Source organism: Bolinopsis microptera, chromosome 12, assembly GCF_026151205.1.
Source record: "Bolinopsis microptera isolate Bmic1 chromosome 12, MBARI_Bmic_1.0, whole genome shotgun sequence".
NCBI classification, from domain to species: Eukaryota; Metazoa; Ctenophora; class Tentaculata; order Lobata; family Bolinopsidae; genus Bolinopsis; species Bolinopsis microptera.
In genome coordinates, this window is record NC_087083.1 from 1313230 (window position 1) to 1322666 (window position 9437).

A 9437-nucleotide genomic window follows, 5' to 3' on the forward strand; every position below is an offset into this window, starting at 1 on the left:
GGATTTAGCTTCATTAATAATTAACAATCTTACGTCATGTTTTAATATCAAACATGAAACAATTTATTTTAGCGAAATGGAAACAGTTATAATGAGAAAAGCACGAATACTCGTTTTTGAAACTTTATAATTATATGGTTACACTTACAAGTTATAGTTTGCTTTATTATATCCAGAGCCCTTGCGCTTGCAGCTAGTAGTAGTAGCGCGCGCCCGAAGTGTGCAGAAAGATATAGTTATAAGAACATTTTTATATGCTACTGCCTGCTGGTAAGGTAAAAGTAAATTCTTTACCGCTCTTTTTTCGTCACAGTCGGAGCAGACCCCACATTTTAGCCAAAACACCATTTTACTGCAGCGAGTGCAGGATTTCTTCTCTGGGTATACCTCAACCTGTAACAGTAACAGTATCAAACATGTGTTAGTGTTGCTAGTGCAAAAAGCACAAAAAGCACGATTTTTTCCTTTTCACCCTTTTGAAAAAAGGCAATAGTGAAAGGTTACGAATGGACGTTTTTGCAGAAAAACGTGGATTTTGGGGATTGCAGTAGGTGGGTCAAATATATGTCGTGTTGCTTCCGTTCGTTACCATGTCAACTTGCCGCGCGCACGCGCGCGAGGATTGCTTGCGGAGATGTGGTGTATAGCTAGTCTGTGGTCAATGAATGCGCGGCGCACGAGCATATTTTAATGTATACTAGTAATGTATAATATTTTGTAATAAGCCCAACTTGAACGTGGCACGCGTAGTGTATTGATGTTTCAATATTATTATTATAAGGTGAGCTGATTAGAGCTTATATTAATAGTTATAGTGAAATGGAAATCTAGCGTCCGCCAAGACGAAACAACGGGCGCAATTCTTGTTACATATGTATAGTACTCTAGTTAAGTTTTTCAAACGCTAATTAGCGCTAACTTAAACTAGCGTTAGCCATCACGTTTTAAGATTGTCGCAGAATAATCCCTTTTTGTATGTAGCAGTCAACGTCTTGGACCGTCACTAGTATGTATATTAATAGCTCCTTCGTGTAGGTAGGTAATATAAGTATAACACCCGAGTGATCTAATGAAATGTCACGTTACACATCACGTTACCTAACCAGCTGACATTAAACTGGGTATTCTGAGCTTTCTCGGACGGGTCACGTGAAGTGCACGTGACGCATTATATCAAGTTCCTCAACTCTACATATCTGTAATCTACATCAGAATGGTTCGTTGGTCTGTCATTACGTTGTGACCTATTTCTTATTCTCAATCTCGTGTCTTTGTAAGCTTACACTAAACGGAAACCTGGCCTGCGATTTGTTAGCTTGTTTTAATCGACGCATCTTTGTTGACGAGACATTTATAACTTCTTGGCAGGTACGTGGAAGATGTATTGTAAAGAGGTTTTCTGAAGTTATAAAACTCAGCTACATCCTGGCCTAGTTCTAATCATGAAATATTTATTAGAAGCGGGGTAGTAAGTAATGTGTTTCGTTTTGTTCCGTGTAACTTACTACATAATGTAAATATTACCAATGCAGATTTTAAACTACAGTTAAATCATAACACTAAACCTATGGAAGGCCGTCATAACTTCAGATACATCTGGTTATTGATTGTAAATGTTTTCAATGACTGAATTTTAAGCAAATTTGAAAGACGATATTGAGAAGAAAAATATTTCCTAATTCCTCTTGTGAAGACTGTATCCTACTCCAAGTTTTCAGGTTTGTGCATGTTTAACAGTATTCAGACAACTCAATCTTTCTCCTACAATTGGTTCTTGATCAGCCACGTAGCTAGCAATGAGGCAGGGAGGGCGTTAAATGTTTTTCACAAAGCTTACTGATGTATTTTAAGGCTATTTATGTGCCCAGATTGCCGGATAATGTGGCAAAAACCGAAAAATGCTTCAATTTTATCAAACATTTTCCCGAGGCTCCGTCCCCTAGCTGTCCGTCGGGACTCGCCTGCCTTGGCAGATAATCTTGGCTACGGAGCTGTTCTTCATAAGTTAATTACTTAATATCAGTTAATCAATTCCTCGATTTATTCGAAGGACATCTCCAGCACGCTATTTTTAAGCTGTAAGATAAAGAAACTCACGCGGAGTATATCAAATTTCAGTGATAAGAAGTACAGGATCAAAACAACTTATTCGAGCAACTACTTCCTAGCTGTAATCTATCTTGTGAAGACTATATCCTACCCCAGGTTATCAGGTTTGTGAACGTTTTATACAAGTTATAGGAGTTAGACGACATAATCTTCCTTCCGTGATCAATCATTATTATTTGCAATTACGTACTAAATTTCAGTTAACTACCTTACCTGAGGACCCCAGGCTATTATGTTCATTAACATAGCCTGGTGAGACTGAGCCCTCTAATACGCGCAGGTCTCTCGGACGGGCGCGTTTTTGCGCGTGGAATGCTGAGCGCGCAAAATATATGTTTTGTAATGATAATCGCATATCGGTAGACCTTTTAAAAGCAGTATGTGACAGAGTGGCAACAAGCCGACAAGCGACATGTTGTAAGTTACTAGTGCGGTAGCGTTGTGATACTTTATGAAGTTTCTCATTTGTTTTGGTCAATTTGCAATTGCAATTGCAATCCCGAACTTTGACGGATCAAAGGTTTCATGATGGTATAACTAGTATTACTATTACTGAATTGTTAATGATCACACGACAACTCGCCTAGCATTCCACACCAAAAACGCGACCAATGTCATTCCACCATATTATATATCAATCGTGTTAAAGAACACAAAAGCCGGAGGTCTAAAGGTTAACACAATCAAGTGGAAAAAGGTGGTAGACATATCACAGAATTTATGTCAACTTTCATATTTTAATCATTTTATTACATAATTTAAAGATCATATTCTAATAATTTTATTACATAATTTAAAGAGAACGGTTAATAATAGAGTCATTCGTAAACTATTGACAAATAGCTATTCACGAGAGTGCTCAGTTCACAGTTGTCAGTGCTATAGCCAGTACCATTACCAAATACACAAATCACTCAGAATATTTTCAGCTTTAACTTACCCGGGGACCCCGGGCTTTGTGTTCTCAAACACAGTAGTTATATTAATATTAGATTTTAGTAAATATGCTTGATTCATGACTGATACGTGTATGAAAACCTAAAACGGGGTCCCCAGGTACTCAATCGATTAGATATGTAAAAGATTCCGATACGAGGGATTATCATACCTCATGCTAGCTATGCATTTTCGTATGATACAGAATGACATTAACTGCGGAGCACCGTACTGAGTTTCTACAACAAGGTCTACACTAAACTGAAACAGTAAACATGTGAAGATGATTGATCACTCAGTACTCGACCAACTGCACGTAGCATACTTTAACACGTACTACTTCAAGTAGTCCTTAGAGACTATTAAAAATCTAAACCCAAATTAGAGTGTAGAACGTATGTTGAAAACCATTACCCGTACGACTACGACAAATTATACCAACATCCTTATTTGGTCATTATAAAGAGGTTCATAAAAGGAAAACATATCCAAATAATTTTTTATCAATTAAGATAATTTTACGTTCATAAGGCTCAAAGAGTTTGTTGGCCTATTCTTGCTGCAAGGAGAGCTCTTCGCTCTAGAGGTAGGTCTTTATCAAACAAGGATTGTGGGACGAGCTTTTCAGTCAGGTCCATGTTTGCCTCTTCAGGACTGCCGTGGTGATGGCTGATACTATGTCCACACTCTTGTACCTTTGAAGACTCTGTAACAAACGGGTGTCGGCGGAGGCTGTAGATTCAAGGAAAGGAGCGCTGAACCAAGCTCTCAAATAAACGAAGACAACAAAGTGAGCCATCTTCTGCACGTTTCTCTTCTTCGTACAGTGAATTGGTATCTAGTGAAGAAAAGCCATCTTCATAATGTAGAATGTAGATGGACTTAGCCATCCATCTGGCATGGTGGTCAGCTCCAGGTCTTTGTATCTGGAAGACGTATCCTTTCTTCATATCTATGCTTTCTCTATGGATTAGTTTAGCAAGCTCTAGGAATTCCTTGTAATGTTCTGGGCTGGTTGTTGAGTTGACGGATGTGATTAATAAAGGATAGAATATCTCCTACGTCGTTCCTTTAGCGCGTAGGGATATCGGGAAGGACGATGTTCTGCAGATCGATTCCCAGGAGGTCTTCATGATCTTGAAGAGGGTTACTTCGAGTGATATTGTGTCACCGAACAGTTGCTTGGAGGCAGATCCTCTTACAAGCTCCGCCTCCAGGACGTGATGTCTGCAGGCCATCAAGAGGATCTGTCGATTGAGGACCTGCTGAAGAGAAGTACATGCTCTTTTGTGAACTCCAGTATTGGATGATGTCGTATCAAATCCAACGGCTATTATTTTATCTGCTAGGTCCGGTCGTCGAGAATCTTCTTCACTTTGTCTGCTTCGTCCTAGTCCTTTTAGACTGAAGAGTAACTAGTCGTACAGATTGCGAATATCTTGTTCTCCTTCTCTTGTACTAGGACCATAGCCAGTCTGTTTACTTTACTAAACCCTCCGAGGTCTGTTTTCGTCAAAATTTATCTGTCTGACATCAGAGGTAAAGTCTCTTTTTATCTTTGCTGCTTACTCTGATCGGACTGTGACAACGTTCAGTGGACTTTGAGAGGGAAAACTGCTTCATATCCCCGTGTCTCCACTGAGCAGTGAGATGCAGTGTCTCCTCAAACCGTCACTGAGGGAAAGAAAATAAACTACTACGTGTGAAAATGAGGAGAAAATGTTCAACTTCTATCATGAAATTACCAAATTAACAAATCTGATTCATTTCTAATCAAAGATGAATATGCAAGTCGGCTTTTAGTTTTAACAACCAGGGTTTAAGCCAGGAAGGATAGTTTTATTTTAAAATAATGTATACCTGATTTTTAGAGATACAACTGCAGCCAAGACTGATATCAAGACGATTGAACTCCGCAAATTTCTGGCCAGAAATAGATCATCTTTCATTATTGTAGATCACCTCCTGAAAAATAGGTGTGCGTTTAGAAATCTATTTAGAATTTATAAGCTAAGTCTTATAATATTCCAGTTACGCGGGATGAGTTGCATGGGTACAAATTGTCGGAAAAGTGATTGATTACGTAATATAAAGTGGTTATGTAATATACAAACAAACATAAACACAAATTCATGGGATAAGTGCGTGGCTGTATTAATTGACGTTGAATGATCCATGTTACGTGTCATATGGAATGTGGTATCTTGAAAATTCCCAACACGTTTGGGATGTAAAATAAACTGTGTCCTTAACAGTGAACATTCTTTTTAAATTTTTGACGGAAATTACCAGTAAGTGAAGAAAAAATAAAACATTGTAACCCAAATATCAACTACCGTCTTCAACCGGCGAAGTTTTCTTTCTCTTAGTAGGGGTGAGCGATTGAAGGGGTGATAGAGGTGGTAGCGTAACTAAGTCTAAAGGGTCGATCAGGAGGTGACCGGGACATGATTTTAGGCCTGACCGGGACCGGGACCGGGATACAAAATGTGACTTGACCGGGACCGGGACTGAGATTATCAATTTACCGTGACCGGGACCAATAATTTCTGGGATTTCTATCTTACCGGGACCGGGACCAACAATCCAATTTTACCGGGATGACCGGGATGACCGGGACCAAAACTGGTATTCTCATATTGAAAGCTGCAACTTTCATTTACATTATAATTGAACAATTTGAATAAGTAATAACTAGAATATTAAATTAGAAAAAACTTTTAAAAAACCGTCAATATGGGGCATGGGCCTAATGTACTACACCAATAATGTTCATGTACTGATTACTCAAGTTCACCCTCATTCCTCATTCCTCAATCAATGATCCCTCAAATTATTCAACAGTTTCATTCTCCAATTCCAATTGACAATTGGGCGTAGCCCGAGTTGAAAACTTGATGTTAGTTTGCACTTATGAGTTATGTAACGATATTAGTTACCTAAACTTGTTTAGCAATTTTAAACATTGTGTTATTTGGCTCAGAGGTTGTTTAAAGATGAAATTCACAATGAATGAAAGTAAAAACTTAAAATCACAGTGAATGAAATTATGTGAAAGATCCCGGTCAAAATCCCGGCAAATTTGAGTGATTGACCGGGACCGGGACCGGGACCGGGACCAAGAATCCTGAATTAACCGGGACGGGACCGGGACCGGGATCATAAATCAGCATTTGACCGGGACCGGGGGGGGGGGGGGGTGATGCAACGTCAATTAATGTCAATTAATGTCAATTAATGTCAATTAATGTCAATTAATGTCAATTAATGTCAATTAATGTCAATTAATGTCAATGTCAGTTTTGCAAAATTTTGGAATACTGACATTAATTGACACGATATTTTTCGACCAGAGATTATGTAGTTCTACCATATTTTTAGCACTTTAGAACGTTTATATCATCAATTTATTCACTACTTTCACATATGGAAATGTGAAATGTGAAAAATTCAGATCATTAAACAATAAAACTAAAATAAAACGGTTTTCCGAAATTTAATTTTCTTAAATGGGCGTGGCCATCCAAGGGCGTGGTTCTCAACATCATCAGAACTTAAAACCCACATTAAACGAAATGCCTTCATGACATTTATATTTGAATAACGAATCTTAAACAGCTAACATTACTCCTTCATGCTAAAAAAGCCGATTCTAGATATTTTACCTGTATAAGAAACCAATAAAATATGGGCGTGGCAGGTGGGGACCGAAGATGGAAGAGTTGGAAGCTAATTTTTTTTTGGTGGTCTTTGAACCTCAGGATCAACAGATAAGAACATAATCATAATTATTCAAGGACATTTTGTTTTTTTTTGAACCGGTCTAACTTACATAGACGTGAATATCTATCGAATAATGATAATCTCAAATTTCAAGACAAATTAATGTCAATTAATGTCAATTAATGTCAATTAATGTCAATTAATGTCAATTAATGTCAATTAATGTCAATTAATGTCAATGTCAGTTTGGGGTTTTTATGGAATACTGACATTAATTGACGTTGCATCACCCCCGGACCGGGACCGCGACCGGGATGAAAAATGTGACTTGACCCGGTTGACCGGGACCGGGACCGGGATAGCTCAAAATTGCCAATCCCGGTACCGGGATTCCCGGTCACCTCCTGGGGTCGATCACTTTACCGTCTGTACGCGACAATTCACGTAACGTACTTAAATAATAGTTATTGACACGGTATTGTGTCGAATGATTTAGGGACAGTTCACATATTACGTAATTAGGTTATCACTATTGGCCAATTCTTACACCTCCCCACCCCCACTACGTTATCAATTTTACAGATAGTATAGCTATTGTTATGTGTCATAATAACACTAGCGTAATCTAAATCATTTGATGATTTGAAACCCCCGCCCTGCCCCATCGGCTGATCGGCACGCCCGAGAGCGCGGTAAAATATAGAAATATATGCTGAAGTGAGTGTGGTTTATATAAAACTTTCGGATACATTTTATGAATGAATTTGTGCGTGACTATAAAATTATGGCATGACTAGAGCCGCGCACACGTGCCAGCTACCACACATTTGAAACTTATTCTTACAATAACACTAATTACAGTGGAATGTGTAATGTCAAATGGGAGCGGTGTGAACAGAGCTGAGTGTAGCCGTGTGTACGGAGGAGCTGTATTAAGTGTCATCTAAGAAGATAATATGCCATTATTCCGTTTTATTAATATTACAGTATTTGGCGACTGGCTGGCCGATGGTGCTGTGTATCTTTTGGAAGGACAATACAAGGTCAGCAATATAAAGTATATCCCCGGTACGGGTCAAAATCGGAAAAAATTAGAATATTTATATTCTTCGTTAAGATTTACATGATGAACTATATTTTTCGCTTAGATTCGCAAGATAAGCCTGTTTTAGGACTAGTACATGGATTTACATCCAAATTGGTCAAAAATTGGCTGAGTTATGAGCTTTAAAAAATATGCCCACATTTGGGCATACGATTTTGCCCAAATTTGCTTTTGCCTAAATTCGATCAAACTTCAATATTTTTTAATGAGACTAACTCTATGTGAAAGATATACCTCAGTGTTTGTTGAATATAGTGATTACTAAGTAAAAAGACCTCTATGAAAAAAATTGGGAAAATTGCACATAATATTATCTCGGTTCGGAATACTAGCCAAAATTATGACTTAATTAAAATTGAAATAACTATCAGTTTTCAATATTTTTGCAAGAACTTTTTGGAATCGATTAAGAATTGCATTTCAAGCTTATTGTGCCGGCAAAAATTGTTGATGTAGGCCTCCAAGGAGATATCCGGGTCAAAATCGGAAAAAATCCTATATTTTAATATACTTTAATATGGTTGCCCCCCCCCCCCCCCCCCCCAATGTTTGAGTGACACACTAACTATGCAGTTTTACCTGTTTAGAGGGGTTTTCAAAGAAAGTTTTAGTTCCCAAAGTCCGTCTCAAATACCAAAAGCAAAACTACCAGTACCATTAGCTTTAAACCTGGGATATCACTAATTTTACAAATAATAACATAATATCGAGTATGGAGGCCGGAGGGGTTAGAGGATGGTATTAAACTAAAAGTATAACAGCTAAGCTGTAATAATATCCAAGATTGTCAGAAAATATCGTCTAATCAAGCCAGAAAAGTTTGGTAACTTATCGACTATCGAGTAATCGCACGTACGACAGGTTTCTCGTTTATCTCACCAAAAACTTCAGCAGCTTTTTTTCTCATCGTCAGATTCACTTATTCCATACGTAATGACCCTCCTGCTTCTATATCGTCCTCTTCAGCTTCTGTCTTTACTGCTCTCTCCGCGGCCATCTGTAAATGGGGGGTTGTGAAAAGATAAAAAATGTAGTATACAGTTTTCAGCCAATCAGAAGACAGAATGAATCAAACGGTTTTTCTTTCCAAACTGATCGCTTGTTCAGGTTAGACGATACGAAATTTCAGTGGCCTTTTACTCCCAAGTTATAGACATATTTCATTAAAAACACTGTTTGTGGCTCTCGCAAGCTGATCTGCAAATTTTATAGCAAACTTAATATTGTGATAGTGAATATTTTACCTTGAGCGGGCCCGTCACAGTTGACAAAAAGAAGTATCTCGACGAGGGAGCTGGGAGAGATAGAACTTAGCTAAAATGATAGGGAAAGGGTTTAAACAAAGTTTTGAAAACATTAAAAACGAAATAAGCAGCATTAATAACAAACATGATGAGCCATAATCAGAGTAACACACCACGTAACCAATTGCCATGGTTACGCGCAAGTTGAAGTAACACAGTTACGATAGATATTGATATAATTTCATAAATATAGCCGAAAAGACAGACAAGTAAGTATTTTAGTTGAGGTTATGATATGTTAAAGAGTAAAAGGTTTTGCA

The 9437-nt window shown here is 38.0% G+C and overlaps 1 long non-coding RNA gene across 1 annotated transcript; it reads right to left on the reverse strand.

Annotated features, from left to right (window-relative positions):
* Positions 1 to 4501: 4501 nt before the first annotated feature.
* On the reverse strand, positions 4502 to 9197 carry LOC134824641 (uncharacterized). Its single transcript, XR_010161448.1, has 5 exons — positions 9118 to 9197; positions 8753 to 8870; positions 8453 to 8542; positions 4906 to 5010; positions 4502 to 4719 (listed from the first exon to the last, which is right to left on the reverse strand). It is a non-coding gene; the product is annotated as an uncharacterized LOC134824641 (long non-coding RNA).
* Between the last annotated feature and the right edge of the window lie 240 nt (positions 9198 to 9437).